This window comes from Vicia villosa, unplaced genomic scaffold, assembly GCF_029867415.1.
Source record: "Vicia villosa cultivar HV-30 ecotype Madison, WI unplaced genomic scaffold, Vvil1.0 ctg.003790F_1_1, whole genome shotgun sequence".
Lineage (NCBI taxonomy): Eukaryota > Viridiplantae > Streptophyta > Magnoliopsida > Fabales > Fabaceae > Vicia > Vicia villosa.
In genome coordinates, this window is record NW_026706300.1 from 41872 (window position 1) to 51645 (window position 9774).

A 9774-nucleotide genomic window follows, 5' to 3' on the forward strand; every position below is an offset into this window, starting at 1 on the left:
AACATTAGAGATTCACGGAGATGCTGATGCTGGCGGAGCATAAGAATTACATTAATCCCTCAGGCCAAAGGCGGGGTGTAACTCTTCAAGAGCGGCAATCGTTCGAATTGCCACACACCAAGTATGGTTATTCAAATGATTGAAAAAATGAGATGGGTTGAATGCCCACCCTCATTCACACTCTAATCTTCACGCAGCACACAGGAAATAACCTCGGAGACAACGATTCTGACGAAAAAATACATTGTACCCGATCCACATTGGGGAGAGAACATGAGACTTCTTTTGGGGATTGAGGATACCAGGTATTGGCACCATGGTTTGAGGAGATTTGTGATGTAGTAACAGATATCAATCGGAGTTTGTAAGGACAACATTTTATGTGGGGAAGTATCATCGTCTTGATTGAATGTTGATTTGTATTATCTGGTTTATGCTTTGTATGCATGTTTGAATTTTTCTATGGCGTAATGTTCCATTTTGATGGATATGCTACGCTTTTGAGGATGCAATGTTATATGCAATGGAAACTATATGCAGAGTGCCAAATAAAGGCATTAGAGTGATAGAGAAGCATGACTGTTGGAGTCCCTTGCTTGTTGTCTTGAGCTACCAATATGAATCGGTATTGGAAACCCTACAGTACCAAAGATCTTTAGCAACCGCATTGAGGATTGGAATGTGGCTTTGTTGGGGAGGAAGTGACTTCATTTGACTTTCCCTACACCTTGAACTGCTTGGGGATGGTGAGTTTGAGGAGATTCCCTCGATTCACCATGTTGGGGATGAGAGATTCAGATAAGGAGACCAGGTTGGGAGAGTGGAACAACTCCCATGAGAAATAAACTCATGTGCTTGGGGAGAAACCATAATTCCAGGAGAAATAAACTCCTATGATTGGGGAGAAGGCAATAAAACTCAGAAGATTGTGCCCCAAGATTCACGAACTACGAAGGAATTTTCCCCAAAGGATCCTTGGAGAGATTTGTTGAATCTCGACGTAACTGCCCCAGATTGGATGAACCCATGAGATTCCTCGACTTGATTGCCCCAGATTGACCAACGGTGAATGGATGCCTCAGTTGACAGAGTCTTCACACAGCTTGCCCCTCGGAATGATCAGCCTTTTGAAGTGAATGGCTCATGGAATCGATCAACTTTTTCAGCAGTTATTCATTGTTTGATCTTCCTTGATGTCAAGTCTTTATTCACAAGTAAAAGATGATTGTTTTGAAGATGATGGTCCTAATGCAATGTTTATGCTAGCTTCGAAATCAAATTTTATTGAAACGATGTTGTGACATTTAGTGTTTGAATTATTTGTCATATCGATATCAACATAAATGGTAAGCAAACATCTAGGAGTCAGTTTTACACAACTTGCTTTTGAAATAAACCCTGCTTCAATTAGGTCTTTTAAGGGTTGTAATGTGGTCTGGTTCACGGTTTTAGAAAGAAAGGATTTAAGGCTCAAAGTATAACCTAACCCATCCATTCTTCGTGATGTTCTCCAGTCCTAAGTTCAACTTAACCTGATACGAGCGTTCATCCTTCAAGAGGAGTTTGAGATGATTGAAGAATCAATGAAGTATTTGGACATGGCAGTCACTTTACCTTTCGTTTTTTGGTGTCTGATCACACGACATTGTTCTTATAATCCTCGTTTTTCGCTTCTGCTTTGCCTTTCCTTTTTTTTTCCCTCACTTTTGCCTGGACAAATTCTTTTGAATTTTATTTTGGAGTCCAGCGGGATGCCCTAATTTTTGCCTAAGTCACTTGTTTTCAAGTTGTTGACTTAGCGGGCTCTCTTTCCCCTTTTTTTATTCAATCTTTTCTCTTTTTGTCATTGCTGAACAAGTCTTGTGATTCTGAATCTTTGATTTACGGGAGGTGATTGTGACTGCCTCATTCTTTGATTAATGGGGGATTACCATTGTGGTATTGACTTTCCTCAACCCTTTGAAAGATAACCATTGTCGTATCCTTGGATGCACACTCCTAATGAATTTTGATTGTTCGATCAGGTTAGTTGAGTGCTACCCTGCCCCTGGGTTAGATGTGAGGGTTTCAAAGGGGTTAACGAGGGTTGCACTCCCTTATATCTCCAGTGTTTGGGGATTTGAAACAATGCCTGTACATCCTCAGCGGGGTTTTATTCAAAAGCACACAATTAGAGATTTTGCGTTTTTATTATTTTTCGTCATTCTCCTTTTGATATTTTTGCTTAATCAAGAGTTTGATATCAATAGACAGAAAGGTATGAGTGAACACGAATGGATTGATTCAAAACTAGCATATGCAGTGCATTTTTTTATTATTAAAAACAAACAAGTTTTACATGAAAGTAACACTTAACAAAACAAGGAAAGTTACAGATGAAAATGCAGAAATGAATTGATGATTGCCATAGTAGAGGAGGCTTGACTCCGTCGGGACTTGTTGATCTTGAATACTTTTTGCAGTTCCTTCCAAACACTTCAGATTACTTCAAAAGAAAACTCCAACAAAGTCACCCAAGAGATGTAAATTTTTGTATTACTTTAGGGATTCGAGCAATGCGAGTGATGCAATGCTCAAGATAAGAGTACGTCTTGCTTATCCCTCAATCGGGGGCCCCATGAACCCTTCAATTTATGTGAAGACCATTTGGAGTGAATGATATTGCTTTGGAGTGAATGATATTGCTTTGGAGTCAATGAGATCTTGGACTTTGCGTTTCAAAATATTACAATCCTCAGTTGAATGTCCAGATGCCCCAGAATGGTACTCACACTTGGCATTTAAGTCATATCCTTGTGGAATCGGTGTTGGAGGGGGCTTAGACTCCCTTATTTGGACCAAGGAATCATTGAGTAAATGAGAGAGTAGTTGACTGTAGGTCATAGGAATCGGGTCAATCTTTCTCGGGGGTCTTCTCGGCCTTTGTGGACCTTGTTGTTGGTAATTGTGGTGATAGTTAAGAACATGAACCTGAGGATAAGTAGGGACTTCCTCTTCTCCATTCTCCGAAACTGTATTTGTTTCACTTTTCTCTTCTTCTGTGAATTCGGAAACATTAGTAATATCCTGGATTTTACCCATCCTTAAGGCGTTTTCAATTCGTTCTCCTACGACAACCAAATTTGAAAATTCGGAGGAGGCACATCCAATCATCATGTTTAGGTAAGGATCTTTCAGAGTATTCATGAACATGTCTACAAGCTCTCGTTCCAATAGTGGAGGTTGGACTCTAGAAGCTAATTCTCTCCATCTCTGTGCATACTCTTTAAAAGACTCATCAACCCTTTGAGTTAAACTTTGGAGTTGTAATCTAGTAGGAGCCATGTCACTGTTGTACTTGTAATGCTTGAGAAAGGCCTCTGCTAGTTCATCCCAAGTGCGAACATGGGTTCGTTCAAGTCGTGTATACCACTCAAGGGATGCCCCACTTAGGCTATCCTGAAAGAAGTGCATTAGAAGCTTGTCATTTTCTGCATACGGAGCCATCTTGTTGCAGAATGCCTTGATGTGACTCATCGGACAAGTGGTACCCTTGTATTTCTCAAAACTAGGGACTTTGAATTTAGCAGGAATCTTGATATCAGGAACCAGACACAAATCAATAGCATTCAAACCGGAGGAGCTTCGACCTTCTAAAGCATTCAATCTTTCTTCCAAGAGATGGAATTTTCTCTCATTTTCCTCGATCGCGAACTTGAAAGCTTCAAGTTCCGAATCGTTCTCATGATGCAAATCCTCCTTGTTAGGAACTTCCACGGGCACAGGTTTTGATCCCCCATTAGCAACAGTGGTCGGAGTACCATTAGTCAACTTAGAAACACTTTGTCTGAGCTCTTCTTTGCCCCTGAACAATAGCATTGAGAGTCTCCAAGAGTTGGGTCATCCTCTCACCCATAACATCCATGTCCTTACGAAGTTCAGCCTGATTTTGTTCAAGACGGTCCATGATTCTCCTCTGATTAATCCTTGTATGATACGAATGTAGGGAAGTCAGCTTTGATGATGAAGCAGAAATCTGGATTGAAAGGGACCCCAATTAGCTTCTGGTGTGGAACCATGACATGCAATATGATATGAATGCAAGGTTTCATTTGTGGGGAACCATAAAGTATTTTCACATACTTTTATTGTCTTTTCTCCCCTCTTTTTTTTTGGGGAATCAAAGCTTTGTTTTGTATAGAATATATTTTCTTTTCTTTTTCTCTCTCTCTCTCTCTCTCTCTCTCTCTCTCTCTCTCTCTATATATATATATATATATATATATATTTCGAAACAAACTTTAGGATCCTCCACAAATGAAGTGGATAAAGCAATGATGTTATGCAATGCAACAGCATGGGATCAAGATCCATATAATCTTAGTAACCACTGTACATCCTCTGAATAACTGATGTAGGTCAGATGTCATGAGATATAGGTACCACACAGCCATAGGAACAATAGTCACCAACAGAACAGAATAGTTACCAACGGTACCTGTCATGTACATCCCTCCCCACTCACAGGTGAATCTAGGTAAGGGTAGGTCAAAAGGTCTCCAGCGTTAACAACTCTCCTGGAACACCATCATCGTTGCAAATACATGCCAACAACGGTATCCCATTTGAGTCTCGACTGATCGTGGGTCTCATGATCGTAATCAACAGAACCTGACATTCTGTTGGCGTCATGACTATCCACTCTATCCTAGGTATCCTATGTGTCAACTCTGGCCTGGGTATTGGGCCTTTTACCTCATAGAATCAACCCACCCAACCTGCAAACAGAGAAAATATGTGGTCCCCACGGGGACCCATAATATAGTCCAGATGCATGCGGAAAGTAAACATGATATGCAAACATATATACAAGATATAAACATATACACAAAATGTAAACACATAAACAAATAAATAAACACCCAATAAACGAAACAAACAAAGGCTAGGATCGACTTGCTTAGGTCATCCCCAGCAGAGTCGCCAACTGTCGCACGCTCGCGAAAAATGAACAGAGTCGCCACCAATATATTTATCCCATAAGGGAAAGGAATATCAGAAAACCTAGCAAAGGAAGGAACAGGGTCTTGCAACCAGAGAATCTAGGTACGGGAGTCGGTTATGCGAGGGGAAGGTGCTAGCACCCCTCACGCCCATCGTACTCGATGGTATCCACCTATGTTTGTTTCTATCTAAAGGGTGTGTACTATGTCTATGTCTACATGCGAATGGATGCAAAAGAATTACGGGGAAAAGAAGGGTTATTTACAAATGTGCTCGTTCAAGCCCCGCGACTTGATGCCTACGTATCCTTTTCAGGAATCAGAGCGTCGTAGTTCGGCTCAAGATTTTCTGTTTGTTTTTGTGTTTTTTAGTTGGGTGGAGTTAACGTTCGCGCTCTTGCATAAGGGATCGACCTACGATGCGTACGAGCGTAAATAACGGTGCCCTTAGGTGCCAACGAGGAAAAAGAAAAAGAAATGATTGGTTTGTGTCTTTTAGGGTAGATGGGTGATGAACAGTTCCCAATACCGGGCCACTCACCACTTTCTCTACTTTGTTTTAATTCGAACAATTGTTAGGTGTTTTAAGTGTTTTGGTTGGTGTTTTTTAAGGGGAATTAATCTGCGAGTTGAATCACATAAAATGTATAATGATCGAGAAGCAGATTAGGGAATGAATCCCACTCACTTCTATCCTATTATGTAATGTTTGAGAAACAGATTAGAAAATGGATCCCACTCATTTCTCTCCCATTAATTAATGTTTGAGAAACAGATTAGGGAATGAATCCCACTCATTTCTCTCCCATTAAATAGTGACCGAGAAACAGATTAGGGAGTGAATCCCACTCGTTTCTATATCACTAAGTGATTGAGAAACAGATTAGGGAATGAATCTCACTCATTTCTCTACCACTTTCTTGATGTGATTCGCATCTTCCTTTTATTAAGTATTTTAGAAGTTGAAAAGAAAAAAAAAATGCAATAGGGAACTAATCCTAAATTCTAGTCTAAGTTGTCTATACAAGTCTAAATCCTAATGTTAACATGGGATATAGATTCTAAAGGGCATTAAAATGGTATAACAGCATAGGCCAAAAATATGGCCCAAAATAAGCAACAAAGTCACATAAGGATTACACCAAAATTGACATGTAAATGATACAAAAGCAATTCAAACATTAGTGCAAAATTAAACTAAAAAATACTATTTTTGTGGGTTTTTATAAAGGAACTAAAATGTCAAAATTAACCTAAAAATCTACTATTTTTATGAGTTTTTTATGAAGGAAATTAAATGTCAAAATCGACCTAAACATTCTATTATTTTTATAAGTTTTTAATGTGAAAGTTTTTATGTCAACAATTACCTAAAAATCTAACAAATTTTAATGGTGATTATGATTTTTACATCGACTAAGAATTCTAAAGACTATTATGAAAAATGAGCCTAAATCTACAAATTTTAATGGAGTCAGGGGGTTTAAGTCTGAAAATAAGGTGCAGGGAGGAAATCAGGCGTAGGCCCACGCAAATAGGCCCAGAATGACTTTTTTTGTTGCTGAGTTCAATCATGACCAAAAATGGAGAAGGTGAGTGGGCTCTATGGGGGGTGCAGCGACTATGGCGTTTTGGCCCAGGGATTAACAATTGGTCTATCATCAAAGCATTTCCCAAAATTTTTATCCAGATATTTATCTTGATTACCACTAATTAACATTAAATTAGATTAAAAGAAATTGAAAATTTTAAAAGAAATTGAAAATTAAAAAGGGATTAGGGTTTTTTTACTTGGTGACGGTTCAGCTCTCACCAGAGCTCTCTTCCTCTCTCACGCGAGCGATGCAAGCGGCGGCCGGAGGTTGGAATAGATTGTTGAAGCAATATTGGTGATGATGATTGGAATAGATTGTTGAAGGTTGGAGTTGAAGAGATCGATGGAGGAGATAACAGCGATTTTTCTGTTGAATTGCAAATTGTTGAAGACTCGGTGAGTTCCAACTCTTTACTTTCTGTTATGTGAATTTTTCAGTTTCTTCTCTTCTCTAATGATGAATTGAACGGAGGATTTCATAGATTGATTTTCTGGTTTCTTTGATTTTTGTTGAGGTTGTGAAGGTGGTTTTGGAGGTGATGAAGATTGAAGGTGGTAGAGAGTGAAGGAAGAGGGAGATGGATCAAGAGTGAAGTGATAAAGGTTGAAGAGCTGAAGCACTGCAGAAGATGATGCTTATATAGAGGTGAGTTTCTCCCTGATTTTATGTTACTTTCTGTTATGCCCTGCTAGATTCTGTTATTGAGAGCTGGCAGTAGTTATGTTGGTTAGAGTTTGTAACTGAATTGGTGAAAAGACTGAAGGTTAAAAACAGCTAGATGCAGTTTGTTAGGATGTGAAATTCTGTTTTGGTAAGGTGGTTAGTTATAGGTAGAGGTCAGAATTCTGTTATTGTTTAGTTATATTCTGTTTTTTTTTACAGTTACAAATTGGTTATGGGGTTTTGAATGTCAGTTAAATTTGAAGTATGGGATTCTGTTTTGATGCAGGTTTGAAACTGGCTAGTTGAGTATGAATGAAGTAAGCTGAATGCGTTTCGTGTGTATACTGCAGGATTACTGGCTGTTCTTTGTTGATGTTGTTTGGTTAATGCAAGGGTTTTGGGAGCTGGTATGAATTGTATGTAGGTTCCTGAATGCATTTTGGTGAATCTTTGAATGTAGATAGGGACTGATTTGGAATGGATTTGAGTTTAGTATAGGTTCAAAGTTTAATTTGGTTTGTGCAGGCTATTGGTGATGATGCAAAGCTGCTTTGGTATATATCAAAGTTTGAAGCAAAATGAAAGCTCAAGGAGAAATTTGGAGACTAAGTCAAAGGCTGTGGAATAGTTTTAGAAAGTAGGAGCCCAATGTATTTTTTGTATGATTTTCATTGAATGAGAATTGTTTGAATGGTTCATGGATGCTTATTGAAATAAATTTGTAATGATTTTTGTATGGTGTGATGGTTTAGGATTTGGACTTCTCAATTTACTTTATAGTGGACATTTGAATGAGAATATGGACCTTTGGATGAATTCGAGATTTGATGAGGGGTTTTGAAATGAATGGATTTTGAATTTATGCTTGCAACATAGTGAATCATGACTCTTGTAATGACTTTTTCCCTTGGAATTTGAGTGTCATGTCCATATACTCTTTCATTTTGAATTTTCAATTATCTCCTCCACTTTTGTGATTTGATTTAAAACCTTTCTTTTGTATGCTTTACTCGCATTTCAAAACCTCTTCAATTTGCTACTTGACCAAGCATCATAAGTTAAAATTCCAAGATAATCCATTATGGTCCAATGCATCAAACCTCTTCAGAATTTCATCAAATGTCTTCAAAAATTTCAAAGTGGCCCAATGCAATCCCAAATGAACGAGCCCACACTCTTTTAACGAAGCCTCGGACGAATAGCTCGTATTCCAAATAATCAGATGAACCATACTTTGGATTGGAGAATAAGCCAGAAGAAACCCTAATAATAAGATGACCATAGGTACAAGCTTGAAAATCTGCCAGTTGACACAAGCACAATGAAATGAAACTCGATCCATGATTAGTTGAAAAGCTTAATAGAAACAATCCTGCACAAAGTATGAACTTCAAGCCATGTGAAACCTCAGCTCTATCCACGACCTCGATCCCTTGCCAGACTTATTGATTAATGATGTATGTTATGTCAATGACCTAATAAAGTATATGCAGGTGAAATGAGAAGCCTAAGCCAGTCAGAAATTAAGGGTAGGACAAATTTGGGGTATGACACACGACACATAGAAACAACATTATATCAATTGGACCTCTATTTTTTAAGTTACAAAGGACAAAGACCAAAGCCTCAGCCAATCACATTTGAACAACACACCTTCCAATCATTGAAGTAAGACAAAAATGGAAAAATAATGGGAGAGTAGACCAAATAGAATGCTCCACGTCAGGCAACGGAGGGAAAAGGCATAAAACAAACGGCCACCGCCGGAGAGACTTCCGGTCGTCTTCTCCGGCAGAATCCACCACCGGCGCCATCTTAATCCGCCCCAAAATCAATCAACCAACCTCCTTTCCACTAGAAATATTCCCCTGATTCCAAATCCACTCTCTGTCTCAAAACCCTAACTAACAAGAACTTCATTAAAATCCATTTTAAGCATAGCAATGTGTTCATAATCAATCATTGGGCTCAAATCCATGCTTCAAACATCTAAGTAATAAGCATTTCATTTAAAACGAAACAAGTTCAAGAACCACAACAACCTTCATACAAATGCAACACACAACACCATATACGTGTGAGTCTAACTCCAGCTTCCCTGTGTGAGGAGCACGCACCAGATGCATATGAACCTAATCATGTTGCTAGAATGCAAAGAAAGTTCATGGATCTTACCTGATGGAATCTTGATTTAATCAACAAAAGAAAACTCTACGCAACCTCCTTATCCTTGAAGATGATGATAGTTGTGAAACCAGTGTCAATCTTTGAGAAATAAACTCAAAGATTCTTGGATCTTGAAGGACATGAATCTTGCTTCAAAAATGCAGTGGCAAAGATATACGTTGTGCAATGGTGGTGATGACACAAGGAAGAATAAAGTGATGATGATGATGAGTTGCCACGATACTGAAGGTTTGATGGAGGCGGTGATGGTGCTACCAATCAGAGAAGGTTGAAAATGATTGATGGTGATGGTGGAGATTGATAATGGTGGGAGGTTGTTGAGGCAGTTAGAGTTTTTTATGGAGTTG